At 39.6% G+C, this 18322-nt stretch overlaps 1 protein-coding gene across 3 annotated transcripts in view; it reads right to left on the minus strand.

Moving 5' to 3' along the window:
* Nucleotides 1-18322, minus strand: part of LOC143770220 (myosin-binding protein C, fast-type-like) — a 214185-nt gene that overhangs the window by 92579 nt on the left and 103284 nt on the right. The gene's annotated exons all lie outside the window — the stretch shown is intronic.

Below are 18322 nucleotides of genomic sequence, written 5' to 3' on the forward strand. Positions count from 1 at the left end.
TTTATCATCCCTGTACTGTGACATCACTGTGTTTATTATCCCTGTACTGTGACATCACTGTGTTTATATTCTCTGTACTGTGACATCACTGTTTATTATCCCTGTACTGTGACATCACTGTGTTTATTATCCCTGTACTGTGACATCACTGTGTGTATTATCCCTGTACTGTGACATCACTGTGTTTATTATCCCTGTACTGTGACATCACTGTGTGTATTATCCCTGTACTGTGACATCACTGTGTTTATCATCCCTGTACTGTGACATCACTGTGTTTATTATCCCTGTACTGTGACATCACTGTTTATTATCCCTGTACTGTGACATCACTGTGTTTATTATCCCTGTACTGTGACATCACTGTGTGTATTATCCCTGTACTGTGACATCACTGTGTTTATCATCCCTGTACTGTGACATCACTGTGTTTATTATCCCTGTACTGTGACATCACTGTGTTTATTATCCTTGTACTTTGACATCACTGTGTTTATTATCCCTGTACTGTGACATCACTGTGTTTATTATTCCTTTACTGTGACATCACTGTGTGTATTATCCCTGTACTGTGACATCACTGTGTTTACTATTCCTGTGCTGTGACATCACTGTGTTTATTATCCGTGTACTGTGACATCACTGTGTGCATTATCCCTGTACTGTGACATCACTGTGTTTATTATCCCTGTAATGTGACATCACTGTGTTTATTATCCCTGTACTGTGACATCACTGTGTGTTTAATCCCTGTACTGTGACATCACAGTGTTTATTATCCCTGTACTTTGACAACACTGTGTTTATTATTCCTGTACTGTGACATCAATGTGTGTATTATCCCTGTACTGTGACAACACTGTGTTTATGTTCCCTGTACTGTGACATCACTGTGTTTATTATCCCTGTACTGTGACATCACTGTGTTTATTATCCCTGTATTGTGACATCACTGTGTTTATTTTCTCTGTACTGTGACATCACTGTGTGTATTATCCCTGTACTGTGACATCACTGTGTTTATTATCCCTGTATTGTGACATCACTGTGTTTATTATCCCTGTACTGTGATATAACTGTGTTTATTATCCCTGTACTGACATCACCGTGTGTATTATCCCTGTACTGTGACATTACCGTGTTTAATATCCCTGTACTGTGACATCACTGTGTGTATTATACCTGTACTGTGACATTACTGTGTGTATTATCCCTGTACTGTGACATCACTGTGTTTATATTCCCTGTACTGTGACATCACTGTGTTTATTATCCCTGTACTGTGACATTACTGTGTTTATTATCCCTGTACTGTGACATTACTGTGTTTATTTTCCCTGTACTGTGACATCACTGTGTTTATTATCCCTGTACTGTGACATTACTGTGTTTATTATCCCTATACTGTGACATCACTGTGTTTATTTTCTCTGTACTGTGACATCACTGTGTGTATTATCCCTGTACTGTGACATCACTGTGTTTATTATCCCTGTACTGTGACATCACTGTGTGTATTATCCCTGTACTGTGACATTACTGTGTGTACTATCCATGTACTGTGAAATCACTGTGTGTATTATCCCTGTACTGTGACATCACTGTTTATTATCCCTGTACTGTGACATCACTGTGTGTATTATCCCTGTACTGTGACATCACTGTGTTTATTATCCCTGTGCTGTGACATCACTGTGTTTATTATCCCTGTACTGACATCACCGTGTGTATTATCCCTGTACTGTGACATTACCGTGTTTAATATCCCGGTACTGTGACATCACTGTGTTTATTATCCCTGTACTGTGACATCACTGTGTTTATTATCTCTGTACTGTGACATCACTGTGTTTATCATCCCTGTACTGTGACATCACTGTTTATCATCCCTGTACTGTGACATCACTGTGTTTATTTTCCCTGTACTGTGACATCACTGTGTTTATTATCCCTGTACTGTGACATCACTGTGTGTATTATCCCTGTACTGTGACATCACTGTGTTTATTATCCCTGTACTGTGACATCACTGTGTTTATTATCCCTGTACTGTGACATTACTGTGTGTACTATCCCTGTACTGTGAAATCACTGTGTTTCTTATCCCTGTACTGTGATATAACTGTGTTTATTACACCTGTACTGTGACATCACTGTGTTTATTATCCCTGTACTGACATCACCGTGTGTATTATCCCTGTACTGTGACATTACCGTGTTTAATATTCCTGTACTGTGACATCATTGTGTGTATTATACCTGTACTGTGACATCACTGTGTGTATTTTCCCCATACTGTGACATTACCGTGGTTAATATCCCTGTACTGTGACATTACCGTGTTTAATATCCCTGTACTGTGACATCACTGTGTGTATTATACCTGTACTGTGACATTACTGTGTGTATTATCCCTGTACTGTGACATCACTGTGTTTATTTTCCCTGTACTGTGACATCACTGTGTTTATTTTCCCTGTACTGTGACATCACTGTGTTTATTTTCCCTGTACTGTGACATTACTGTGTTCATTATCCCTGTACTGTGACATCACTGTGTTTATTTTCTCTGTACTGTGACATCACTGTGTGTATTATCCCTGTACTGTGACATCACTGTGTTTATTATCCCTGTACTGTGACATCACTATGTTTATTATCCCTGTACTGTGATATTACTGTGTGTACTATCCATGTACTGTGAAATCACTGTGTTCATTATCCCTGTACTGTGACATCACTGTGTTTAATATCCCTGTACTGTGACATCACTGTGTTTATCATCCCTGTACTGTGACATCACTGTGTTTATCATCCCTGTACTGTGACATCACTGTGTTTATTTTCCCTGTACTGTGACATCACTATGTGTATTATCCCTGTACTGTGACATCACTGTGTGTATTAACCCTGTACTGTGACATCACTGTGTTTATTATCCCTGTACTGTGACATCACTGTGTGTATTATCCCTGTACTGTGACATCACTGTGTGTATGTGTGTATTAACCCTGTACTGTGACATCTCTGTGTTTATTATCCCTGTACTGTGACATCACTGTGTGTATTATCTCTGTACTGTGACATCACTGTGTTTACTATTCCTGTACTGTGACATCAATGTGTGTATTATCCCTGTACTGTGACATCACTGTGTTTATTTTCCCTGTACTGTGACATCACTGTGTTTATTATCCCTGTACTGTGACATCACTGTGTGTATTAACCCTGTACTGTGACACCACTGTGTTTATTATCCCTGTACTGTGACATCACTGTGTTTATTATCTCTGTACTGTGACATCACTGTGTGTATTATCCCTGTACTGTGACATCACTGTGTTTATTATCCCTGTACTGTGACATCACTGTGTTTATTATCCCTGTACTGTAAAATCACGGTGTTTATTATCCCTGTACTGTGACATCACCGTGTGTATTATCCCTGTACTGTGACATTACTTTGTTTATTTTCCCTGTAATGTGACATCACCGTGTGTATTATCCCTGTACTGTGACATTACCGTGTTTAATATTCCTGTACTGTGACATCATTGTGTGTATTATACCTGTACTGTGACATCACTGTGTGTATTTTCCCCATACTGTGACATTACCGTGGTTAATATCCCTGTACTGTGACATCACTGTTTATTATCCCTGTACTGTGACATTACTGTGCTTATTATCCCTGTACTGTGACATCACTGTGTGCATTATCCCTGTACTGTGACATCACTGTGTGTTTCATCCCTGTACTGTGACATCACTGTTTATTATCCCTGTACTGTGACATTACTGTTTATTATCCTTGCATTGTGACATCACTGTTTTTATTATCCCTGTACTGTGACATCACTGTGTTTAGTATCCCTGTACTGTGACATCACTGTGTTCATTATCCCTGTACTGTGACATCATTGTGTGTAGTATCCCTGTACTGTGACATTACTGTTTGTTATCCCTGTACTGTGACATCACTGTGTTTATTATCCCTGTACTGTGACATCACTGTGTTTATTATCCCTGTACTTTGACATCACTGTGTTTATTATCTCTATACTGTGATATCACTGTGTGTATTATCCCTGTACTGTGACATCACTGTGTGCATTATCCCGGTACTGTGACATCACTGTGTTTATTATCCCTGTAATGTGACATCACCGTGTGTATTATCCCTGTACTGTGACATTACTTTGTTTATTTTCCCTGTAATGTGACATCACCGTGTGTATTATCCCTGTACTGTGACATTACCGTGTTTAATATTCCTGTACTGTGACATCATTGTGTGTATTATACCTGTACTGTGACATCACTGTGTGTATTTTCCCCATACTGTGACATTACCGTGGTTAATATCCCTGTACTGTGACATCACTGTTTATTATCCCTGTACTGTGACATCACTATGTGTATTATCCCTTTACTCTGACATCACTGTGTTTATCATCTCTGTACTATTACATCACTGTGTGTATTATCTCTGTACTGTGACATCACTGTGTGTATTATCTCTGTACTGTGACATCACTGCCTGTATTATCCCTGTACTGTGACATCACTGTGGTGTGTATTATCCCTGTACTGTGACATCACTGTGTGTATTATCTCTGTACTGTGACATCACTGCCTGTATTACCCCTGTACTGTGACATCACTGCGTGTATTATCCCTGTACTGTGACATCACTGTGTATTATCCCTGTACTGTGACATCACTGTGTGTATTATCCCTGTATTGTGACATCACTGTGTTTATCATCTCTGTACTGTGACATCACTGTGTGTATTACCCTTTTCTGTGACATCACTGTGTGTATTATCCCTGTACTGTGACATCACTGTGTGTATTATCCCTGTATTGTGACACCACTGTGTTTATCATCTCTGTACTATTACTTCACTGTGTGTATTATCTCTGTACTGTGACATCACTGTGTGTATTATCCCTGTACTGTGACATCACTGTGTGTATTATCCCTGTACTGTTACATCACTGTGTTTATTATCCCTGTACTGTGACATCATTGTTTATTATTCCTGTACTGTGACATCAGTGTGTTTATCTCTGTACTGTGATATCACTGTTAATTATCCCTGTACTGTGACATCAGTGTGTATTATCCCTGTACTGTGACATCACTGTTTATTATCCCTGTACTGTGACATCACTGTGTTTATTATCCCTGTACTGTGACATCATTGTTTATTATCCCTGTACTGTGACATCACTGTGTTTATTATCCCTGTACTTTGACATCACTGTGTTTATTATCTCTATACTGTGATATCACTGTGTGTATTATCCCTGTACTGTGACATCACTGTGTGCATTATCCCGGTACTGTGACATCACTGTGTTTATTATCCCTGTAATGTGACATCACTGTGTGCATTATCCGTGTACTGTGACATCACTGTGTTTATCATCTCTGTACTATTACATCACTGTGTGTATTATCTCTGTACTGTGACATCACTGTGTGTATTATCTCTGTACTGTGACATCACTGCCTGTATTATCCCTGTACTGTGACATCACTGTGTGTATTACCCCTGTACTGTGACATCACTGCGTGTATTATCCCTGTACTGTGACATCACTGTGTATTATCCCTGTACTGTGACATCACTGTGTGTATTATCCCTGTACTGTGACATCACTGTGTTTATTATCTCTGTACTGTGACATCACTGTGTTTATTACCCCTGTACTATTACATCACTGTGTGTATTGTCCCTGTACTGTGACACCACTGTGTTCATTATCTCTGTACTGTGACATCACTGTGTGTATTACCCCTTTTCTGTGACATCACTGTGTGTATTATCCCTGTACTGTGACATCACTGTGTGTATTATCCCTGTATTGTGACACCACTGTGTTTATCATCTCTGTACTATTACTTCACTGTGTGTATTATCTCTGTACTGTGACATCACTGTGTGTATTATCCCTGTACTGTGACATCACTGTGTGTATTATCCCTGTACTGTGACATCACTGTGTTTATTATCTCTGTACTGTGACATCACTGTTTATTATCTCTGTACTGTGACATCACTGTTTATTATCCCTGTACTGTGACATCAGTGTGTATTATCCCTGTACTGTGACATCACTGTTTATTATCCCTGTACTGTGACATCAGTGTGTATTATCCCTGTACTGTGACATCACTGTGTTTATTATCCCTGTACTGTGACATCATTGTTTATTATCCCTGTACTGTGACATCAGTGTGTATTATCCCTGTACTGTGACATCACTGTGTTTATTATCCCTGTACTGTGACATCATTGTTTATTATCCCTGTACTGTGACTTCACTGTGTGTATTATCCCTGTACTGTGACATGTCTGAGTTTATTATCTCTGTACTGTGACATCACTGTTTATTATCCCTGTACTGTGACATCAGTGTGTATTATCCCTGTACTGTGACATCAGTGTGTATTATCCCTGTACTGTGACATCACTGTTTATTATCCCTGTACTGTGACATCACTGTGTTTATTATCCCTGTACTGTGACATCATTGTTTATTATCCCTGTACTGTGACATCACTGTTCATATTATCTCTGTACTGTGACTTCACTGTGTGTATTATCCCTGTACTGTGACATCTCTGAGTTTATTATCTCTGTACTGTGACATCACTGTTTATTATCTCTGTACTGTGACATCACTGTTTATTATCCCTGTACTGTGACATCAGTGTGTTTATTATCCCTGTACTGTGACATCATTGTTTATTATTCCTGTACTGTGACATCACTGTGTGTATTATCCCTGTACTGTGACATGACTGTGTGTATCATCCCTGTACTGTGACATCACTGTGTTTATTATCTCTGTACTGTGACATCACTGTGTGTATTATCCCTGTACTGTTACATCACTGTGTTTATTATCCCTGTACTGTGACATCACTGTGTTTATTATCCCTGTACTGTGACATTACTGTGTGTACTATCCCTGTACTGTGACATCTCTGTGTGTATTATACCTGTACTGTGACATCACTGTGTGTATTTTCCCTATACTGTGACATTACCGTGGTTAATATCCCTGTACTGTAACATCACTGTGTGTATTATCCCTGTAGTGTGACATGACTGTGTTTATTATCCCTGTACTGTGACATCATTGTGTTCATTATCCCTGTACTGTGACATCACTGTGTGCATTATCCCTGTACTGTGACTTCACTGTGTTTATCATCCCTGTACTGTGACATCACTGTGTGTTTCATCCCTGTACTGTGACATCACTGTGTTTATTATCCCTGTACTGTGACATTACTGTTTATTATCCCTGTACTGTGACATCACTGTTTTTATTATCCGTGTACTGTGACATCACTGTGTTTATTATCCCTGTACTGTGACATCACTGTGTGTATTATCCCTGTACTGTGACATCACTGTGTTTATTATCCCTGTACTGCGACATCACTGTGTTTATTATCCCTGTACTTTGACATCACTGTGTTTATTATCTCTATACTGTGACATCACAGTGTGTATTATCCCTGTAATGTGACATCACTGTGTGCATTATCCCTGTACTGTGACATCACTGTGTTTATCATCTCTGTAGTATTACATCACTGTGTGTATTATCTCTGTACTGTGACATCACTGTGTGTATTATCCCTGTACTGTGACATCACTGTGTGTATTATCCCTGTACTGTTACATCACTGTGTTTATTATCCCTGTACTGTGACATCATTGTTTATTATTCCTGTACTGTGACATCAGTGTGTTTATCTCTGTACTGTGATATCACTGTTTATTATCCCTGTACTGTGACATCAGTGTGTATTATCCCTGTACTGTGACATCACTGTTTATTATCCCTGTACTGTGACATCACTGTGTTTATTATCCCTGTACTGTGACATCATTGTTTATTATCCCTGTACTGTGACATCACTGTGTTTATTATCCCTGTACTTTGACATCACTGTGTTTATTATCTCTATACTGTGATATCACTGTGTGTATTATCCCTGTACTGTGACATCACTGTGTGCATTATCCCGGTACTGTGACATCACTGTGTTTATTATCCCTGTAATGTGACATCACTGTGTGCATTATCCGTGTACTGTGACATCACTGTGTTTATCATCTCTGTACTATTACATCACTGTGTGTATTATCTCTGTACTGTGACATCACTGTGTGTATTATCTCTGTACTGTGACATCACTGCCTGTATTATCCCTGTACTGTGACATCACTGTGTGTATTACCCCTGTACTGTGACATCACTGCGTGTATTATCCCTGTACTGTGACATCACTGTGGTGTGTATTATCCCTGTACTGTGACATCACTGTGGTGTGCATTATCCCTGTACTGTGACATCACTGTGTGTATTATCTCTGTACTGTGACATCACTGCCTGTATTATCCCTGTACTGTGACATCACTGTGTGTATTACCCCTGTACTGTGACATCACTGCGTGTATTATCCCTGTACTGTGACATCACTGTGTATTATCCCTGTACTGTGACATCACTGTGTGTATTATCCCTGTACTGTGACATCACTGTGTTTATTATCTCTGTACTGTGACATCACTGTGTTTATTACCCCTGTACTATTACATCACTGTGTGTATTGTCCCTGTACTGTGACACCACTGTGTTCATTATCTCTGTACTGTGACATCACTGTGTGTATTACCCCTTTTCTGTGACATCACTGTGTGTATTATCCCTGTACTGTGACATCACTGTGTGTATTATCCCTGTATTGTGACACCACTGTGTTTATCATCTCTGTACTATTACTTCACTGTGTGTATTATCTCTGTACTGTGACATCACTGTGTGTATTATCCCTGTACTGTGACATCACTGTGTGTATTATCCCTGTACTGTGACATCACTGTGTTTATTATCTCTGTACTGTGACATCACTGTTTATTATCTCTGTACTGTGACATCACTGTTTATTATCCCTGTACTGTGACATCAGTGTGTATTATCCCTGTACTGTGACATCACTGTTTATTATCCCTGTACTGTGACATCAGTGTGTATTATCCCTGTACTGTGACATCACTGTGTTTATTATCCCTGTACTGTGACATCATTGTTTATTATCCCTGTACTGTGACATCAGTGTGTATTATCCCTGTACTGTGACATCACTGTGTTTATTATCCCTGTACTGTGACATCATTGTTTATTATCCCTGTACTGTGACTTCACTGTGTGTATTATCCCTGTACTGTGACATGTCTGAGTTTATTATCTCTGTACTGTGACATCACTGTTTATTATCCCTGTACTGTGACATCAGTGTGTATTATCCCTGTACTGTGACATCAGTGTGTATTATCCCTGTACTGTGACATCACTGTTTATTATCCCTGTACTGTGACATCACTGTGTTTATTATCCCTGTACTGTGACATCATTGTTTATTATCCCTGTACTGTGACATCAGTGTGTATTATCCCTGTACTGTGACATCACTGTGTTTATTATCCCTGTACTGTGACATCATTGTTTATTATCCCTGTACTGTGACTTCACTGTGTGTATTATCCCTGTACTGTGACATCTCTGAGTTTATTATCTCTGTACTGTGACATCACTGTTTATTATCTCTGTACTGTGACATCATTGTTTATTATTCCTGTACTGTGACATCACTGTGTGTATTATCCCTGTACTGTGACATGACTGTGTGTATCATCCCTGTACTGTGACATCACTGTGTTTATTATCTCTGTACTGTGACATCACTGTGTGTATTATCCCTGTACTGTTACATCACTGTGTTTATTATCCCTGTACTGTGACATCACTGTGTTTATTATCCCTGTACTGTGACATTACTGTGTGTACTATCCCTGTACTGTGACATCTCTGTGTGTATTATACCTGTACTGTGACATCACTGTGTGTATTTTCCCTATACTGTGACATTACCGTGGTTAATATCCCTGTACTGTAACATCACTGTGTGTATTATCCCTGTACTGTGACATGACTGTGTTTATTATCCCTGTACTGTGACATCATTGTGTTCATTATCCCTGTACTGTGACATCACTGTGTGCATTATCCCTGTACTGTGACTTCACTGTGTTTATCATCCCTGTACTGTGACATCACTGTGTGTTTCATCCCTGTACTGTGACATCACTGTGTTTATTATCCCTGTACTGTGACATTACTGTTTATTATCCCTGTACTGTGACATCACTGTTTTTATTATCCGTGTACTGTGACATCACTGTGTTTATTATCCCTGTACTGTGACATCACTGTGTGTATTATCCCTGTACTGTGACATCACTGTGTTTATTATCCCTGTACTGCGACATCACTGTGTTTATTATCCCTGTACTTTGACATCACTGTGTTTATTATCTCTATACTGTGACATCACAGTGTGTATTATCCCTGTAATGTGACATCACTGTGTGCATTATCCCTGTACTGTGACATCACTGTGTTTATCATCTCTGTACTATTACATCACTGTGTGTATTATCTCTGTACTGTGACATCACTGTGTTTATTATCCCTGTACTGTGACATCACTGCGTGTATTATCCCTGTACTGTGACATCACTGTGGTGTGTATTATCCCTGTACTGTGACATCACTGTGGTGTGCATTATCCCTGTACTGTGACATCACTGTGTGTATTATCTCTGTACTGTGACATCACTGCCTGTATTACCCCTGTACTGTGACATCACTGTGTGTATTACCCCTGTACTGTGACATCACTGTGTGTATTACCCCTGTACTGTGACATCACTGCGTGTATTATCCCTGTACTGTGACATCACTGTGTATTATCCCTGTACTGTGACATCACTGTGTGTATTATCCCTGTACTGTGACATCACTGTGTTTATTATCTCTGTACTGTGACATCACTGCGTGTATTATCTCTGTACTGTGACATCACTGCCTGTATTATCCCTGTACTGTGACATCACTGTGTGTATTACCCCTGTACTGTGACATCACTGCGTGTATTATCCCTGTACTGTGACATCACTGTGGTGTGTATTATCCCTGTACTGTGACATCACTGTGGTGTGCATTATCCCTGTACTGTGACATCACTGTGTGTATTATCTCTGTACTGTGACATCACTGCCTGTATTATCCCTGTACTGTGACATCACTGTGTGTATTACCCCTGTACTGTGACATCACTGCGTGTATTATCCCTGTACTGTGACATCACTGTGTATTATCCCTGTACTGTGACATCACTGTGTGTATTATCCCTGTACTGTGACATCACTGTGTTTATTATCTCTGTACTGTGACATCACTGTGTTTATTACCCCTGTACTATTACATCACTGTGTGTATTGTCCCTGTACTGTGACACCACTGTGTTTATTATCTCTGTACTGTGACATCACTGTGTGTATTACCCCTTTTCTGTGACATCACTGTGTGTATTATCCCTGTACTGTGACATCACTGTGTGTATTATCCCTGTATTGTGACACCACTGTGTTTATCATCTCTGTACTATTACTTCACTGTGTGTATTATCTCTGTACTGTGACATCACTGTGTGTATTATCCCTGTACTGTGACATCACTGTGTGTATTATCCCTGTACTGTGACATCACTGTGTTTATTATCTCTGTACTGTGACATCACTGTTTATTATCTCTGTACTGTGACATCACTGTTTATTATCCCTGTACTGTGACATCAGTGTGTATTATCCCTGTACTGTGACATCACTGTTTATTATCCCTGTACTGTGACATCACTGTGTGTATTATCCCTGTACTGTGACATCACTGTGTTTATTATCCCTGTACTGTGACATCATTGTTTATTATCCCTGTACTGTGACATCACTGTTCATATTATCTCTGTACTGTGACTTCACTGTGTGTATTATCCCTGTACTGTGACATCTCTGAGTTTATTATCTCTGTACTGTGACATCACTGTTTATTATCTCTGTACTGTGACATCACTGTTTATTATCCCTGTACTGTGACATCAGTGTGTTTATTATCCCTGTACTGTGACATCATTGTTTATTATCCCTGTACTGTGACTTCACTGTGTGTATTATCCCTGTACTGTGACATGTCTGAGTTTATTATCTCTGTACTGTGACATCACTGTTTATTATCCCTGTACTGTGACATCAGTGTGTATTATCCCTGTACTGTGACATCAGTGTGTATTATCCCTGTACTGTGACATCACTGTTTATTATCCCTGTACTGTGACATCACTGTGTTTATTATCCCTGTACTGTGACATCATTGTTTATTATCCCTGTACTGTGACATCACTGTTCATATTATCTCTGTACTCTGACTTCACTGTGTGTATTATCCCTGTACTGTGACATCTCTGAGTTTATTATCTCTGTACTGTGACATCACTGTTTATTATCTCTGTACTGTGACATCACTGTTTATTATCCCTGTACTGTGACATCAGTGTGTTTATTATCCCTGTACTGTGACATCATTGTTTATTATTCCTGTACTGTGACATCACTGTGTGTATTATCCCTGTACTGTGACATGACTGTGTGTATCATCCCTGTACTGTGACATCACTGTGTTTATTATCTCTGTACTGTGACATCACTGTGTGTATTATCCCTGTACTGTTACATCACTGTGTTTATTATCCCTGTACTGTGACATCACTGTGTTTATTATCCCTGTACTATGACATTACTGTGTGTACTATCCCTGTACTGTGACATCTCTGTGTGTATTATACCTGTACTGTGACATCACTGTGTGTATTTTCCCTATACTGTGACATTACCGTGGTTAATATCCCTGTACTGTAACATCACTGTTTATTATCCCTGTACTGTGACATGACTGTGTTTATTATCCCTGTACTGTGACATCATTGTGTTCATTATCCCTGTACTGTGACATCACTGTGTGCATTATCCCTGTACTGTGACTTCACTGTGTTTATCATCCCTGTACTGTGACATCACTGTGTGTTTCATCCCTGTACTGTGACATCACTGTGTTTATTATCCCTGTACTGTGACATCACTGTGTGTATTATCCCTGTACTGTGACATCACTGTGTTTATTATCCCTGTACTGCGACATCACTGTGTTTATTATCCCTGTACTGCGACATCACTGTGTTTATTATCCCTGTACTTTGACATCACTGTGTTTATTATCTCTATACTGTGACATCACAGTGTGTATTATCCCTGTAATGTGACATCACTGTGTGCATTATCCCTGTACTGTGACATCACTGTGTTTATCATCTCTGTACTATTACATCACTGTGTGTATTATCTCTGTACTGTGACATCACTGTGTGTATTATCTCTGTACTGTGACATCACTGCCTGTATTATCCCTGTACTGTGACATCACTGTGTGTATTACCCCTGTACTGTGACATCACTGCGTGTATTATCCCTGTACTGTGACATCACTGTGGTGTGTATTATCCCTGTACTGTGACATCACTGTGGTGTGCATTATCCCTGTACTGTGACATCACTGTGTGTATTATCTCTGTACTGTGACATCACTGCCTGTATTACCCCTGTACTGTGACATCACTGTGTGTATTACCCCTGTACTGTGACATCACTGTGTGTATTACCCCTGTACTGTGACATCACTGCGTGTATTATCCCTGTACTGTGACATCACTGTGTATTATCCCTGTACTGTGACATCACTGTGTGTATTATCCCTGTACTGTGACATCACTGTGTTTATTATCTCTGTACTGTGACATCACTGTGTGTATTATCTCTGTACTGTGACATCACTGCCTGTATTATCCCTGTACTGTGACATCACTGTGTGTATTACCCCTGTACTGTGACATCACTGCGTGTATTATCCCTGTACTGTGACATCACTGTGTTTATTATCCCTGTACTGTGACATTACTGTTTATTATCCCTGTACTGTGACATCACTGTTTTTATTATCCGTGTACTGTGACATCACTGTGTTTATTATCCCTGTACTGTGACATCACTGTGTGTATTATCCCTGTACTGTGACATCACTGTGTTTATTATCCCTGTACTGTGACATCACTGTGTTTATTATCCCTGTACTTTGACATCACTGTGTTTATTATCTCTATACTGTGACATCACAGTGTGTATTATCCCTGTAATGTGACATCACTGTGTGCATTATCCCTGTACTGTGACATCACTGTGTTTATCATCTCTGTACTATTACATCACTGTGTGTATTATCTCTGTACTGTGACATCACTGTGTGTATTATCTCTGTACTGTGACATCACTGCCTGTATTATCCCTGTACTGTGACATCACTGTGTGTATTACCCCTGTACTGTGACATCACTGCGTGTATTATCCCTGTACTGTGACATCACTGTGGTGTGTATTATCCCTGTACTGTGACATCACTGTGGTGTGCATTATCCCTGTACTGTGACATCACTGTGTGTATTATCTCTGTACTGTGACATCACTGCCTGTATTACCCCTGTACTGTGACATCACTGTGTGTATTACCCCTGTACTGTGACATCACTGTGTGTATTACCCCTGTACTGTGACATCACTGCGTGTATTATCCCTGTACTGTGACATCACTGTGTATTATCCCTGTACTGTGACATCACTGTGTGTATTATCCCTGTACTGTGACATCACTGTGTTTATTATCTCTGTACTGTGACATCACTGTGTGTATTATCTCTGTACTGTGACATCACTGCCTGTATTATCCCTGTACTGTGACATCACTGTGTGTATTACCCCTGTACTGTGACATCACTGCGTGTATTATCCCTGTACTGTGACATCACTGTGGTGTGTATTATCCCTGTACTGTGACATCACTGTGGTGTGCATTATCCCTGTACTGTGACATCACTGTGTGTATTATCTCTGTACTGTGACATCACTGCCTGTATTATCCCTGTACTGTGACATCACTGTGTGTATTACCCCTGTACTGTGACATCACTGCGTGTATTATCCCTGTACTGTGACATCACTGTGTATTATCCCTGTACTGTGACATCACTGTGTGTATTATCCCTGTACTGTGACATCACTGTGTTTATTATCTCTGTACTGTGACATCACTGTGTTTATTACCCCTGTACTATTACATCACTGTGTGTATTGTCCCTGTACTGTGACACCACTGTGTTTATTATCTCTGTACTGTGACATCACTGTGTGTATTACCCCTTTTCTGTGACATCACTGTGTGTATTATCCCTGTACTGTGACATCACTGTGTGTATTATCCCTGTATTGTGACACCACTGTGTTTATCATCTCTGTACTATTACTTCACTGTGTGTATTATCTCTGTACTGTGACATCACTGTGTGTATTATCCCTGTACTGTGACATCACTGTGTGTATTATCCCTGTACTGTGACATCACTGTGTTTATTATCTCTGTACTGTGACATCACTGTTTATTATCTCTGTACTGTGACATCACTGTTTATTATCCCTGTACTGTGACATCAGTGTGTATTATCCCTGTACTGTGACATCACTGTTTATTATCCCTGTACTGTGACATCACTGTGTTTATTATCCCTGTACTGTGACATCATTGTTTATTATCCCTGTACTGTGACATCACTGTTCATATTATCTCTGTACTGTGACTTCACTGTGTGTATTATCCCTGTACTGTGACATCTCTGAGTTTATTATCTCTGTACTGTGACATCACTGTTTATTATCTCTGTACTGTGACATCACTATTTTTTATCCCTGTACTGTGACATCAGTGTGTTTATTATCCCTGTACTGTGACATCATTGTTTATTATCCCTGTACTGTGACATGACTGTGTTTATTATCCCTGTACTGTGACATCATTGTGTTCATTATCCCTGTACTGTGACATCACTGTGTGCATTATCCCTGTACTGTGACTTCACTGTGTTTATCATCCCTGTACTGTGACATCACTGTGTGTTTCATCCCTGTACTGTGACATCACTGTGTTTATTATCCCTGTATTGTGACATTACTGTTTATTATCCCTGTACTGTGACATCACTGTTTTTATTATCCGTGTACTGTGACATCACTGTGTTTATTATCCCTGTACTGTGACATCACTGTGTGTATTATCCCTGTACTGTGACATCACTGTGTTTATTATCCCTGTACTGTGACATCACTGTGTTTATTATCCCTGTACTTTGACATCACTGTGTTTATTATCTCTATACTGTGACATCACTGTGTGTATTATCCCTGTACTGTGACATCTCTGAGTTTATTATCTCTGTACTGTGACATCACTGTTTATTATCTCTGTACTGTGACATCACTGTTTATTATCCCTGTACTGTGACATCACTGTGTTTATTATCTCTGTACTGTGACATCACTGTGTTTATTACCCCTGTACTATTACATCACTGTGTGTATTGTCCCTGTACTGTGACATCACTGTGTGTATTATCCCTGTACTGTGACATCACTGTGTTTATTATCTCTGTACTGTGACATCACTGTGTGTATTATCCCTGTACTGTGACATCACTGTGTGTATTACCCCTGTACTGTGACATCACTGAGTTTATTATCTCTGTACTGTGACATCACTGTTTATTATCTCTGTACTGTGACATCACTGTTTATTATCCCTGTACTGTGACATCAGTGTGTATTATCCCTGTACTGTGACATCACTGTTTATTATCCCTGTACTGTGACATCATTGTTTATTATCCCTGTACTGTGACATCACTGTGTGTATTATCCCTGTACTGTGACATCTCTGAGTTTATTATCTCTGTACTGTGACATCACTGTGTGTATTATCCCTGTACTGTGACATCACTATGTGTATTATCCCTTTGCTCTGACATCACTGTGTTTATCATCTCTGTACTATTACATCACTCTGTGTATTATCTCTGTACTGTGACATCACTGTGTGTATTATCTCTGTACTGTGACATCACTGCCTGTATTATCCCTGTACTGTGACATCACTGTGTGTATTACCCCTGTACTGTGACATCACTGCGTGTATTATCCCTGTACTGTGACATCACTGTGTGTATTATCCCTGTACTGTGACATCACTGTGTTTATTATCTCTGTACTGTGACATCACTGTGTTTATTACCCCTGTACTATTACATCACTGTGTGTATTGTCCCTGTACTGTGACATCACTGTGTGTATTATCCCTGTACTGTGACATCACTGTGTTTATTATCTCTGTACTGTGACATCACTGTGTGTATTATCCCTGTACTGTGACATCACTGTGTGTATTACCCCTGTACTGTGACATCACTGAGTTTATTATCTCTGTACTGTGACATCACTGTTTATTATCTCTGTACTGTGACATCACTGTTTATTATCCCTGTACTGTGACATCAGTGTGTATTATCCCTGTACTGTGACATCACTGTTTATTATCCCTGTACTGTGACATCATTGTTTATTATCCCTGTACTGTGACATCACTGTGTGTATTATCCCTGTACTGTGACATCTCTGAGTTTATTATCTCTGTACTGTGACATCACTGTGTGTATTATCCCTTTGCTCTGACATCACTGTGTTTATCATCTCTGTACTATTACATCACTCTGTGTATTATCCCTGTACTATGACATCACTGTGTGTATTATCTCTGTACTGTGACATCACTGCCTGTATTATCCCTGTACTGTGACATCACTGCCTGTATTATCTCTGTACTGTGACATCACTGCATGTATTATCCCTGTACTGTGACATCACTGTGGTGTGTATTATCCCTGTACTGTGACATCACTGTGGTGTGCATTATCCCTGTACTGTGACATCACTGTGTGTATTATCTCTGTACTGTGACATCACTGCCTGTATTATCCCTGTACTGTGACATCACTGTGTGTATTACCCCTGTACTGTGACATCACTGTGTGTATTATCCCTGTACTGTGACATCACTGTGTATTATCCCTGTACTGTGACATCACTGTGTGTATTATCCCTGTACTGTGACATCACTGTGTTTATTATCTCTGTACTGTGACACCACTGTGTTTATTATCTCTGTACTGTGACATCACTGTGTGTATTATTCCTGTACTGTGACATCACTGTATGTATTACCCCTTTTCTGTGACATCACTGTGTGTATTATCCCTGTACTGTGACATCACTGTGTGTATTATCTCTGTACTGTGACATCACTGTGTGTATTATCTCTGTACTGTGACATCACTGCCTGTATTATCCCTGTACTGTGACATCACTGTGGTGTGTATTATCCCTGTACTGTGACATCACTGTGTTTATTA

Source organism: Ranitomeya variabilis, chromosome 4 (assembly GCF_051348905.1).
Source record: "Ranitomeya variabilis isolate aRanVar5 chromosome 4, aRanVar5.hap1, whole genome shotgun sequence".
Classification (NCBI taxonomy): domain Eukaryota; kingdom Metazoa; phylum Chordata; class Amphibia; order Anura; family Dendrobatidae; genus Ranitomeya; species Ranitomeya variabilis.